Raw genomic sequence first — 14710 nt, forward strand, 5'->3', positions numbered from 1 at the left:
TAGCACATACACAGCTGCTAGGACATGGTGAAGAGATGAGGCACAGTGTTGCCAAATGTGCCATTATAGTTGTGACAAATAAGATATACTCAACTTGATGATTTATCTTTAATATTATTAAGACAAAAAATTGTCACTTATTGACAACTATTATACATCAAGCCACTGGCTTTTATTCCTAAGAACAACCCATAAGATATATAATATTATCCCCTAAATCCCATTTGTATATACATAGATTAAGGATCACATAGATCATCCAACTTATTCAAGGCCACACAGCTGGAAAACATCAGAGCTGGTATTTGAACCCAAGTTATTTCTCTTACATTATTCTTTCTGCCTTATCAGTTCAATGTGGGAGAGATACAGCAGAAGGGTTTGATGAGGGGACATTGGTATATAAGTATATACGATAAAAAAAAATAGAAGATTTGGAAGTTAGACCCAGGTGTGTCTGACTCCAAACTGTAAGTTCCTTCCACTGCTACCAAAGTGATCCCCTTTTCAGACGAGATCAGGTGTGTTCAGGGTGGTATGGCTGTAGACCAAAATAATCCTCTTTTTAATACAACAATACATTTCCCTAGAGTGAATGAACCTTTGAAAATATTCTTTTTTGGAGAATTATTTTTTCTAAATTAATTTGAGATAATGTATTCAAAAACAATGGTGAAACTTACAAGTGAACAAGTATGCATTGCTTTAACCTGTTAACTACCAAACTGTGCCACATTGCTTAGTAAATACCAATAATGGAAACCAGTTCTTAACAAGAGACTCAAGGAGTATGCCTTCACGCGCTATCTCTGCTAGGTGTGTTAACTCTTTTAGTCTACTACAGAATCATTGAAAACGTGTTGACTTAAACTTCATTAAGGATGCTATGGAGATCTGCAAGAATTAATACATTTCCAAACATATTTATTGCCATTATTAAGGGTTATACTGTCTGAAAATTATTGTCTAGGGCATCTGAAATTTACTTTTTTAAGTGAGAGAACGTCTAGTGACTTCTGAAGAATATATAGATCAAAGAAAAAAGAAATTTCATCTTTTATGAAATCCCCAACAACCCTTAAGGAGTACTCTTTTTAAAAAGGTGTTAAAGTAATGCTTATTACACTTTGGTCTCCTTCTGTAATTTCTCTAAGTTTGAATAAGGAATAAAATGTTACCTTTTCTTCGTAGGTCTGTTAGGGCTTCCTACGGCTCCTCACACCAATCAAGATAATAGGCCCTATTCTGCTTCCTCTACTAAACACTTCATTTTAATCTATTCATTTGGGTCTATCAAAGTTTGTTATTTGTATTTTATGATAAATTTCCTACTACATTTGATTAGTTAATTCTAAGGAATAAATGGGGTTTCTAAACTCATATTCAAAGAAAATATAACTGTTAACCTAGGAATATAATCCATTCTAGTTTCTAAGTGTATTATAATTACCCTAAACCATTAATAAGATGGAATAAATGCTACAGGTGAAAAGGTAAGCTTTCAACAGGAGGAAAGAGGGCAAATATGCCTGTGAAGGGGAATAATTTATTAAGGAAAGTTGAGAATATGAGGGACAATATGTCCTATAAGTCAAATTATTTCAATATTTTAAGGAAGGCTAAATTTTAAGAATAAGGTGTGATTGTTTTGATAAAGGCTTGGAAAATAAAGGGCTGCAGTAATCAATGAAAGGAACAGAAAATAAAATTGGATAAATTCAAATAAATGAACAAATCAGTTTCAAGGGCCCAATTCCTACCTAAACTTTCAAGCCTCAACTCAATGTTACATATTCCTTGTAAATTCTTGCCCAACTTTTCTAGGTAATGAGTAGTTCCTGCCTCTGGAAACCTAAATAAGTATTTTACAATTATACATTATATCTCACAATTCATTTACGATAATTGTGACTTTCTACTTCTACCAATGAAGAGTTAGCCACTAGGGAAATTATACTCCAACCATAAGTAACTAGATAACTAGAAAAAAATATATGAACCAACTATCTTCAGTTATTTGGTAATAAATATCCCAACGATCTCTGAGAAGAAGAAAATAGAGTGAGCTTGACAGTTGCCCCAGGTTACCACCCGAAGGCAGTTTACAGGAGAGAGCAAGAAATATGGAACCCAAACAGAGCCCAGTTTCCTCAATACACTGAGATGACAGAAAATGTAGTTTAGGATGGCTGAGGCAAGTAGAATTTGCAGGCAGAGTCTGAAAGACAGACAGACAAACAGAGAGAAAGTGCGGACAGAGAGAGAGAGAGAGAGAGAGAGAGAGAGAGAGAGAGAGAGAAACAGCAAGGGAAAGAATAAAAGGGAGAAAAGAACAGAGGGTAAATATACAAAGCAAATAACAAGATATCTGTTTGAAGTTCTAGTTTGTGAATAATTACATCAAATGTAAACAGTCTAAACTGCTCAGTTACAAGGAAGAGATTGATGCATTGGATAATAAAGCAAGATCCAGCTATATGGTATCTATAAACTGAACTTAAATAAAAAGATACAGGGGTGCCTGGGTGGCTCAGTCGGTTAAGCATCCAACTCTTGATATCAGCTCAGGTCATGGTGGAGAATTGTGCCCCACCCTGAGCAGGGAGCCTGCTTGGGATTCTCTCTCTCCCTTTCTCTCTGTCCCTCCCTCACTCATGCTCAGACTCTCTCTCTCTCAAAATAAATAAATAAACTTTAATAAAAAATAAAAATGAAAAGATACAGTGTAAACTTCCGTGAATCTTTAAGGACATGGGCTATAACTAATTCAACTTCGTTTCTACTTTGAGTTCAGTACTAATACACTAATCCACTCAAATATATTTGTTAAAAGGACGCTATGCTTAAAACTTATTTCATAACCATGCAAGGTAAATTCTAGGAAAGCCTTGATGAAATAATCACTTTTTGAAAATTAACAGGTTTACCAAAAGGGAAAAATACTTAAAAATAAAATTTTTCTTTTCTTAATCAAAGACATTGAATGCTTTGTGTTTGTTTTCTGCTAACTTACCCACTTTATTTGAAAACTCCAGAATTTAGATCTTTTAAGTCAGGTGTCAGCAACATTTTTCTGCAAAGGGCCAGATGGTAAATATTTCAGGCTTTGAGAGCCATAGAGTCTCTTTAGCAACTACTCAGTTCTGCCATGGTAACATAAGAGCAGCCACAGACAATGTCTAAATGAATGGCATGGTTGTGTTTCAATAAAACTTTATTTACAGAAAAACAGCAGTAGTCAAAATGTGATCCATGAACTGCAGTTTGCTAAGCCCCATTCTAAGAATAGGATGATTATTCAAACTCTTAGTGGTTGTATGTTATCTATCCTTGGAATTGTGCATTTATCACTAGCCTAGAAAGCTTTGATCAGAGGCCAGTAGTAGATTCAATATCTTTTTATTCATATTTACCCCATATCTACTTTTCTTGGTTAATACAAACAGAAAAGACAAGATCTCAGACACTGACAGGTAATTTGCTTCCTACATCCAAGCTCTTTGATGCCATTTTGTGCTCTCATTGTATTGTCACAGCTCATACAGCTGGTAACTTTGAAAACAACCTTAAGCTATTAAAGTACCCACTGTCACCACTGTCAGCTCTTATTGTCAGTGGGAGCAAAGGTTGGATAAGTTCTGTTCAGGACATGCGATACACACTATAATAATCTGGTCCATCTGCTTTTCCAAAATACCTAAATTAGCCTTTTGCTCAGCATGTCACAACTCTGTTTCTCATTTTCTAAAATAATTTTATCATCATCTTAATAATTACTAACAAAAGTGTATTTTGTCTATCTATTCTTAATGGCAAAAAGCCATGTACAAAAAGTATGTACATTTTTACATAAAAAATGTAAATACTCTTCCAAAAAAAGGACTTGAACTTCCAAAATAAAGGGTCAATAAAAAAAAATCCATTTATAACATGAATTCTACTAAGATAAATTATTCATTCAGGGAAATGGTGCAACTCATAAAGGAAAATCATGTGTTCAATGTTAATAGGCCTGTTTAAATGAACGATAGGAATTCAGGATTTAGATTGTGATTCTGTCTACTAGCTGCAATATAATCCTAGATGAGTTATTTAAGACTTGTTTTCTCATATGTTAAATGTGAAAACAAGGTATACCTCATTAAGAACTGATGTGAGATTGAAAGAAATAATACATGAAAAACTTAGCACAGAGTTTCAAAATAAAACTTAATAATGAGCATTCAACAAATGTTTAATATTTTTATTTCATGTGTTTGAAACATAGTAAATGTTTAACAAGTGACAGATAGAAAATATATATATTTGGGATGTCTGGGTGGTTCAGTCAGTTAAGTGTCCAAATTCCACTCAGGTCATGATCTCGTGGTTTTTGAGTTCAAGCCCCGTGCCGGGTTCTGTGCTGACAGCTCAGAGCCTGGAGCCTGCTTTCGAATTCTCTGTCTCCCTCTCTTTCTGCCCCTTCCCTGCTCATGTTCTGTCTCTCTCTCTATCAAAAATAAATAAATATTTTTTTAAAAAAGAAAACATATATATCTGTATATAAACATATAACTAATGTCTCACCAATTTTTTTTCTATCTCCAGAGGTCAGCATAGTGCCTGATAACTACTAGGCACTCAAATAATGTTGGGTGAAATTGAAGTGAAGTAAGTCTTAGATATATGGGCACCTTTTCCCACATAATGATCACTGTGCATTGTCATTAAATCATTTATTGCTTCCATTACCCAAGAGGGTCATTTGAAATCTCGAACTTGGTTCCCATCCAAATTTAAATTTTTATACTATGACATATATTTTATATATAAACTTAGATAAATTTTAATAAATACTCAAACCTGTGAGTTTTGGTACTATTATTCTAACTTAGAAATGAAAAACAAACAAACAAACAAACAATAAGAGTTCCAGAGAAGTTATCTCAGGCAACATGCAGGAGAATTAGGTTGAAAATTAGGTTTCCTAACTTTTGGAATCCATTTTGTAAACCACTATGCTATTGTGTCTCTCCTAAGAAGTGTAAGTCCCTACAAATTGTCAATGACCTCAAGAAGAAGAAGTTCATATTACTTATGTACCTAAAACATCTCCTTTATTATGTTCTTATGATAACATTTTGAAGCAGATATGATAATTCTATTTTTCAGATAAGAAAAGTGAAATTCAGAGAGGATAAGTAACTTGCCTAAGGCCATACATTGCCTTGTATGAATAAACGATGAATAAACACAAAGAAGAGCTTCATTCACTTTAAGCATTCATTCTATTGAAAGTTGACCCCTGAACCAAGTTGGTTCCTGATTCAATCAGGCATTTAGCCAAGGCAGTAAAGGGCTTCATGCCACAGATATGGTTGAAGCATTAGAAACATGCCTTTTTCCAATTGTATAATGTCACATAATGAATGCTGGAAGGAACAGCTGTACACAGTCCTGCACTGAGCAATCTCGGAGCCAGACATTCTAACAGTCTGAGGATCTTAAGAAGGGAAATAGAACATTTATTGAGTCTTTGCCATGTGCCACGTTAGGTACATTGATTTTTCACAACCTATAAGGCAAACTTTATCTGTTCACTTTGTTCTGTGGAACTGAAATTTTGAAAAACTATCCCACCTACTCTGTCTAGTTCCTTTAGCTGGTGAACAATAAAGCAAGTTTTGAATCCATGCTTTCATTAAAACACCATTAGCAAAATTTTAAATGGGCAATATAAATAACTATGATAATGCTTAAGAGAGTGGGTTTTATTTTAAATGTTTATTTATTTTGAGAAAGAGAGAGAGGCAGCCCATGTGTACATGCACAGGGGAGGGGCTGGGCTGTCAGTGCAGAACTGGCCTTGGAGCTCAATTCCACAAACCATGAGATCATGACCAAACTGAAATCAAGAGTCCCATGCTTAACTGACTGAGCCACCCAGGTGCTCCGAGAGAGAGTTTTTACCTCCTCCCCTCAAGAAAAGAATATAAACTCTTCCTGGGAAGAGGACACTCCTCTTTCCTGGCCAGAAAACATTGCCTCTAATGCATGTTGCAGCTGCTTGCTATATACAATCCATTCACAGACTTTAATAATTAACAATTTCACAGGCCTGAGCTGCTTCTCACCTACATAAGAAGGACATTGGTGGAAAGGTATTTTTTGAACTTTATTAGGTATTTAGACTCCCTATGAAAACTTGAAGTGTTACTCGTTTAAAAATAGAAAAAAAAATAAGATAAGCTATGTAATTACATCTTTATAATCTATCCTCTCAGAGGAACCTTCCCACTTTCCCCAGATTATAAATAAAGGAAGTACCAAAGTAGAGTCAGACAGGCAGACAGGGAGACCTGGGTCTAAGCCATACTAGTGGCTACTTAAGTGATTTTGGAATCCCTTATCTACACATGGGATCATTCGGAGAATTGAGTATGATAATGAAAGCAAAGTGCCTCTACTGTCAGTGTGTGGCCCACATAGGGTCCTTAGAAAACAATTCCTTTTCCTTTGTAACACTCTGATAAACAAATGGCAGAATTCTTTTTTATCAACACTTACATGTATCCATCCTCCTCCATAAAAGTAAAGCAGCATTGAAATCTTAGGCACCTATTAAGTTTCAACATTATAGGTTAATTGTAGGTTTTCAAAGAATTATTGGTGAAGTTAAATCATAGCCTTTTGGGCCAGAATGAAGGAACCAAAGGCCAATGCCAAATACTGTACTCTGATGGAGGTAGAAAGTGCTAATGAAGCCTGCTTTAATCATATGTGTGTGAACAGGCGGTGGGAGAAGAGTTATCTAGGATTCTATCTTATGGAAGGCTAGCTGATGGACAAGTGTGCCCAATGCAAACTCCACCTCCACATTCTCCATTCTGGCTGTTCTACAAATCCATTTGCCCGCTTATTCCTAAAGGAGTAAAGTCTGTATCTCTAGGCTAAGGGGCCTTCTGAGGTGGACTAATTAATGTCTACTGGTCTCTTACAGCCCTTGGTTTGCATCAATTAAAAGAAAAATGTCATGTTGCATTTTATAACATGACACTATTGTATTAATTATAGATACAAAATTTCTTCCAGACCAAAACAAAAACAAAATGCCTGCATGCAGCATACAAACTCTTTTTTTGCCAGCATAGAAACCTTGATTATTAGTTGGTGAAAACTGATATACCTCAAATATCAATGAATGGTTTTTATTTATGGTTAGAACATGTTCTGTCAACAACCCCCTCCAAAAAATAATAATAATAATAAGCAACACTCCTACATTTCTTATGGTGAGCTCAACGGGTTATCTAATATAGAAGTTCTGATAGTCTCTATTAAAATTCTGTTGTTAAATGGAACACTGTTTCAAGTGCACTCTAAATTTATATGAGAAAAGAATCCCTGCTGCATGATATATGACTAAGATTTATTTCATTTCTTCTTGGCTTGTCTTTGATTTTACGTTGTTAAATAGAAACCCTACTTTATGGAAAAAAGGAAGTCCTTTTGAGAAATAATATTCTGAAATAAAGCTATTTAATTCTTTTTTTTAAACTTTTTAAAATGTTTATTCATTTTTAAAGCTATTTAATTCTAAGCAGAATTAAATAGAATTGTAAATTCTATTCTAAAATGGCTTTATTTTAGAATACGATAAGATAGTCTGTACTTTTCTGTCTTCTTGCTAAATGGCAGACCTTTGAGATTTACCTTCAAGGATTTTAAGAAGTAATTTGTATAAACTATATTTACATTTAAATTAATTTGATAAAACGCAAATAGGGACACAGCGAAAACAGAAAAATTAATGGCTTACATTTAGATTCATATTGTAAAAAGGTACACTGAAGTGTTGTTTGATAATGACTGGATTCAATCCAATTAAAATGTGTAAGTTCAGTAAATATCTGAAGTATGTTAGCAAATTCATAGCTTTATAACAATAATACTATGGTAGCAGTGTTGCTTTACATTTCATAAAATAATTATGCTGGACTACATATGCAGATTATACATAACAAAGAAATTTAAGGTCTTAAACTGGACCTCCTGAAAAGATCCATTTGCTCACAAAAAGCTGTGATTATATGATATCACACTAAATTTGTATTTAATATATAAAGATGAAATATATAAATTAGTTTTCTACAGAGATCCAAAATTGTAAAAATCTACAAATTATAGCTTTACCTCCCCATGAACTATCCTTGCATTGCTCCCATTTGTGGTTGCTTAGAAACATTAGAGGCAAAGGGACTGATTCTTTCCAGATGCTACTAGTCAAACCACACTTCATGCTTTTCATTTAAGGCTATTCTGTTTAATAGTGTTATAAATACATGTTTCTCTAAAAAGTCACAAACACACAAATCAAGTTTTGTTAGTGGTGCATCTTGGGAATCTATTCCTTACTAACATGTAGAAACTCCTTTTCTGTGTTCAGCTTCCATTGGCATAAGTAAAGGCAAGCTTAATGCTGGGTGACTTGTGCTATTATGGTCATTTATCTACAAGATTTAGTTCACTAGCTTTCAACTTAGTTCCTGACTCAGTACTTTTGATAGCACTAACTCATTCACAGTTATTTATGAATTTCTTCTTGAGACAGGCACTTTGGCCTTTTACTAATCAGAAATTTTATGTTTGTGAATACTCAAACATACAGCAAGAAATGAAACCCCATGGAATTATTGGCATATTTTTTTAGCTAATAACTATAGATTCCACTTGGGTGGATACTTTAGAAAACAGCTGAAGAGAGAGAGAGACAGACAGACAGACAGAGACTGACTGACTCTCTGAAGCAACTGAAGCCTCAGTTGCTGAAGTTTTATCAGTTGTGGAAGAGACTCATAAAAGACTAACACTCAAATTCTGAATTGCTGACTATTCTCACCCATGTCAATTAATTTCTCTGAACTTTGTTTCAATTAAGAAACAAGAAAAGAAAAAAAAAACAATTGAGGTGCTTGGGAGAAAACTCAGAACTAATGAATAGAGGGGGGAAAAACTTGTTTGTCAAATACTGTCAGGAAGTAAATGATACTTGAATTAATACATTGTCAATAAATTAAAAAAAACTTTTTCTTTAACCTTTATTTTCTAAGCATTGTTCATTATTTTTAAAAAGTCCTTGAAATCTCCAATCCCTGAAATTCCTTACAACAACCTTCTATCTCTAAAGTTTGAATAAAATTTGTATACCTTTTATTAAATCTCTTTCAATCAAGATTAAAGGTAACCCTGGGCCTAATCTCACAATATGGATCTAAAATGGAAACACAAGGATGATCATTTTTTCAAATATGCATTATGAAAATATATATCAAAAGGTCCTTTCAGCTTTTTGATGCTTTAGACAAACACGTTTGTTCCATATTCATAAGTTTTGCCTGCCTTTTTTTTTTCAATGCTAGAAAAATGATCCTTTGCTTTAATGAAAATCCACTAAGCTGAAGTGAATCCCAACTGGATAGCTTGTTGCTTCCCTTCTAAAATTGTTTCATGGTGAGGAATATATCTTTAGGCCTCCATCCCTCATAGTCCTTCAGTTCCTAATATGCCTAAAGCCAAGATCAGGGAACTTTTCCCTAAAACCTGTCTCTCCAATGGTTCTTGATTCACTACCATTGTAATCTACTCAGTTTATCCATTTCAGAATAATTCTGGATTCTCTCTGTAACCCATGATATTAAAATCTTCCTCTAGTTTAATTGATTCTATATTTTAAGAACTGAAACTGTCATCTGTTTAAACCCTCTTACTACCACTACTTTGGTTCGTAATCCATCAACTTTGACAATATCCTCCAAAATCATCTTTCTGCCAACAATTTCTCCTCATCTTCCTCTTCTCTCCCACAAACTAGAGAACTGGTAACTACATAATACTATATCAAAGCCTATGCTGGATATGTGTAAGCACTGGAATATATAAGGCCAAGCTTCTCATGGCATCCAGTCTTCCCCATCTTCACCAACATTGCATGGAGTCTCACCCCTGCCATTCTCTTTCATGCACTTTCTATTCCAATCACACAGACATACATGTTACTGTGAACACGACCTGCCATTTTAAAACTTCCTGTATGTAAAACATACAGTACCTGTATGGTACTGGCACAAAAGCAGACACATATATTAATGGAACAGAATAGAGGACCCACAAATGGACCCACAAATGTATGGCCAACTAATCTTTGACAAAGCAGGAAAGAATATCCAATGGAATAAAGACAGTCTCTTCAGCAAGTGGTGCTGGGAAAACTGGACAGCAACATGCAGAAAAATGAACCTGGACCACTTTCTTACACCAGACACAAAAATAAACTCAAAATGGATGAAAAACCTAAATGTAAAACAGGAAACTATCAAAATCCTAGAGGATAAAATAGGCAGCAACCATTTACTACACATGACCTCAGCAGCAGCAACTTCTTACTAAATGTGTCTCTGGAGGCAAGGTAAACGAAAACAAAAATGAACTATTGGGACCTCATAAAGATAAAAAGCTTCTGCACAGTGAAGGAAACAATCAACAAAATAAAAAGGCAACCGATGGAATGGGAGACGATATTTGCAAATGACACATTGGGTAAAGGGTTAGTATCCCAAGTCTATAAAGAACTTACCAAACTTAACACCCAAAAAAACAATCCAGTAAAGAAATGGACAAAAGGCATAAATAGACATTTTTCCAAAGAAGACATCCAGATGGTTAACAGACACATTGAAAAGGTGTTCAACATCACTCATTATCAGGAAAATACAAATCAAAATCATAATGAGATACCACCTCACACCTGTCATATGGCTGAAATTAACAACTCAGTAAACAACGGGTGTTGGTAAGGATGCAGAGAAGGTAAACACTATTGCGGGGTTGGTGAGAATGCAAACTGGTGCAGCCACTCTGGAAAACTGTATGAAGGTTCCTCAAAAAATTAAAAATATAACTACCCTATGACCCAGCAATTGTACTACCAGGTACTTACTCAAAGGCTACAAAAATGCTGATTTGAAGGGGCACATGCACTCCAATGTTTATAGCAGCACAACAATAGCTAACGTATGGAAAGAGCCCAAATGTCCACTGATTGATGAATGGATAAAGAAGATGTGGTATGTATATACATACACACATACAATGGAATATTACTTGCTGATCAGAAAGAATGAATTCTTGCCATTTGCAACAATGTGGATGGAACTAGAGTGTATTATGGTAAACAAAATAAGTCAGAGAAAGACAAATATATGATTTCACTCATGTGTGGAATTTAAGAAACACAGATGAACATAGGGGAAGAGAAGCAAACATAAGATAAAAACAGAGAGGGAAGCAAACCATAAGAGAGTCTTTTTTTTAATGTTTGTTTTATTTATGAGAGAGACAGAGCATGAGCAGGGGGTACAGGGGACATAGAGGAAGACATAGAATCTGAAACAAGCTGAGGCTCTGAGCTGGGGCTTGAACCCCCAAACTGTAAGATCATGACTAGAGCAGAAGTCAGACACTTAACCGACTGAGCTACCCAGGCACCCCCATAGGAGGCTCTTAAATACAGAGAACAAACTGACAGTTACTGGATGGGAGGGGGTGAAAGGATGGGCTACATGGGTGATGGGCATTAAGGAGGGCACTTGTTGGGATGAGAACTGGGTGTTGTATGTATGTAAGTGATGAACCACTGGGTTTCCTGAAACCAACACTACACTATATGTTAACTAACTTGAAGTTAAATAAATAAAAAATAAAGAAGAAAAAACATAAAACTTCCTGTCTTTACAAATGTGCTTGATTCTTGGGGCGCCTGGGTGGCTCAGTGGGTTAAGCATCTGACTTCAGCTCAGGTCATGATCTCACGGTTCGTGGGTTCGAGCCCCGCATTGGGCTCTGTCCTGACAGCTCAGCGTCTAGAGCCTGTTTCAGATTTTGTGTCTCCCTCTCTCTCTGCCCCTCCCCCACTCATGCTCTGTCTCTCTCTGTCTCAAAAATAAATAAACAATAAAAAAATGTTTTTAAACAAATGTGCTTGATTCTCTAATTTTAAATTGCTATTCTCCATTTCTCTAGTTGGTGGACTAGTATTCAACATTCAACAACTAAATCTAAACTTACCTCCTTGGAAAAGCTCTTCCCAACATCACAGACCAAAAAAACCAAACAAACAAGCAAACAAAAAAACCCGAAAAACCCCATGTCACTCATCACACATCTTCTATATTTCTACTATAACATTTCTTATAGTGAATGACTGTTAACTGCTTCTGTGCATAATTCTCCAAAGAGATTATGAGCACCTTACATGAAGTGTTCTAGTCTTACTAATTTTTTTTAAGCGCTTGGAACCATATCTGGCACATGATATTTGACATTAGATTGCTAAGTAAAAAATGAATAAATACGATAATTATTAAGATGCTTTGCTTCACAAATTAGTTATTTGAAAATAGTATATAGAAAAGTTATCAAATGACAATGCTGCTTGGTCTGATGAATGGTACGCTGTGTTATCCTCATCTTACAATACTCACTTTATATTTAATTTTTTAGATCTCCATTTGTCCTATAAACAAGAGGGTATTTATTTCTTACTCATTTTAAGGAGGATTTTTAAATAAAGTATTTAAAATTAGAAGTTCTTTTATGTACATGTCTATATTTCTATGTACATGTATATTCATGTACATGTATATTTATGTACATGCATATTTCTATCTATATATGGAATATTAAAATTTTTGTTACATGGCTTTATCCTGTTTATTATTAAACTATAAGTTGCCTTTAGAAGAGCTAGTAGATCTTTTTTGTTTTTAATTATACACTTAGCTACCTACATTTTAATACTAATAATTATTAAAGCCACATCCTTGCTACCTAAAACAACATCTCTGCTCCTAGTTTCTCATTTACATAATATTTTTACCTTTCCATTACTTATATTTATTACAGATTACCAAACATGGTATGTGACCAGAATGTGGCCTTCTTGGTTGTTAAACACATTAAGCAGAACCTTTCTTTGGGTATAATTTAATTAATTAAATCTTGTTCAGTCACTTGTTTGTGATTATTTTCATAATTGCTATTTCATACAAACTTGACCCATTTGCCTTTTAAGTAAGGTTTTTGTACTACGTTGATGTCTCCATTTTCTCCACACAATAAGGTATTGATTAAATATAAGGTAGAAAAAGAAACAGTCATATGAATGAATGGTTTCGCAAAGTATTAATTCTAAGTGTATGTAAAGTGCCTTTTATCTTTTCTTTGCATGCTAAGAAATTCACTCCTATAAGCTTTAATTCTCTCTTGCTCTCTTTCTCTCTCATTCTTACTAGGATGAATTAAAAAAGAAATCACTGTTTGACTGTTTTATTACCCATTATTAATCCTTTGCTGAGGAAAACAGATTAAGAATAGGCTTATTTATCTCAACCAAATTCTATGGATGAAGGAAGGGAGTGTGGGGAGAAATAAAATATTAGAAAAAATTAGGAAAACTATTATTGAAATGTAGGATCACAATGACCTTAAAGGATAACAGGAATGACAATGCTTATTAGCACTGGTTTTAAAGGACTAGGAAGGGGTGCCTGGGTGGCGCAGTCGGTTAAGCAACCGACTTCAGCCAGGTCACGATCTCGCGGTCCGTGAGTTTGAGCCCCGCGTCGGGCTCTGGGCTGATGGCTCAGAGCCTGGAGCCTGTTTCTGATTCTGTGTCTCCCTCTCTCTCTGACCCTCCCCCGTTCATGCTCTGTCTCTCTCTGTCCCAAAAATAAATAAACGTTGAAAAAAAATTTAAAAAAAAAAAAAAATAAAATAAAGGACTAGGAAATTTAATTTTGAATGCTCATCAAATTAAGAACTACTATTGTGTCAATATGAAGGTATTTACTTATATCCTAGCAAATGGCATGTTCAACAACTTTTCATGAATTCAAGAAATACTAATCAAAAATGTAGTGGGTTGGTCAGTATTTTGATCATTTTCTGTTTATATTCTCTCTTCTTATAAAAACAATTGGGAGCACTGCATTATAAAAGACATAAACGACCTGAAACAAAACAAACCAAAACTCATTGGACAGCCCTGGAGGCACTAAGGTAGAAACAATTTACTATGATCATTGGTAATTAAATAGAAAGAATTACACATTTATCCTCTCTTCTGTTCAAACCAAAGTTCAGGGACATCTAATAACCGTAGTCTCTGAGAAAAATTCTTCTTAGAAAATTTCCATGTAATAATATAAATATAGAATTGGAAAATCACCAATGGGCAGTCTCTGTTAAAGAAAACTGAAGAAGGTAACAATCATTGTAAAAGTAATAGGTAAAAAGGTTAAAAAGGGACTTCACAAAGGGAAGTTCTGATGGACAAAACCTACACTACTGACCAATCTAAACATCACTAAAATTATGATTATCAGATGCATATGTGCCTTATGGATTAATGCAATATAAAGTACACAGCACTACCTATGAAATATGCATGCCAAGGGTATTGAATCCCAGTATAATCAAGGCTTTATATCTATTTTCTAATTCAGAGGACATAGGAAGACTAGAGAAATATTCTATAAGTAACTGACTTAATTTTCAATTACTCTTTGGAATTAAAAAACAAAAGGGGGGACTACTCTAGATTAAAGAGAATTTAAAATAAAAACAAGACAAAAACAAAAAAAAGCAAATAACAAATCGTGTAACATGATTAGAT

General features: G+C 34.6%; 1 protein-coding gene across 17 annotated transcripts in view; it reads right to left on the reverse strand.

Moving 5' to 3' along the window:
- Positions 1–14710, reverse strand: part of DLG2 (discs large MAGUK scaffold protein 2) — a 2060086-nt gene that overhangs the window by 825598 nt on the left and 1219778 nt on the right. The window lies entirely within an intron of this gene.

Source organism: Puma concolor, chromosome D1 (genome assembly GCF_028749965.1).
Source record: "Puma concolor isolate L17-30 chromosome D1, mPumCon1.1.hap2, whole genome shotgun sequence".
Taxonomy (NCBI): domain Eukaryota; kingdom Metazoa; phylum Chordata; class Mammalia; order Carnivora; family Felidae; genus Puma; species Puma concolor.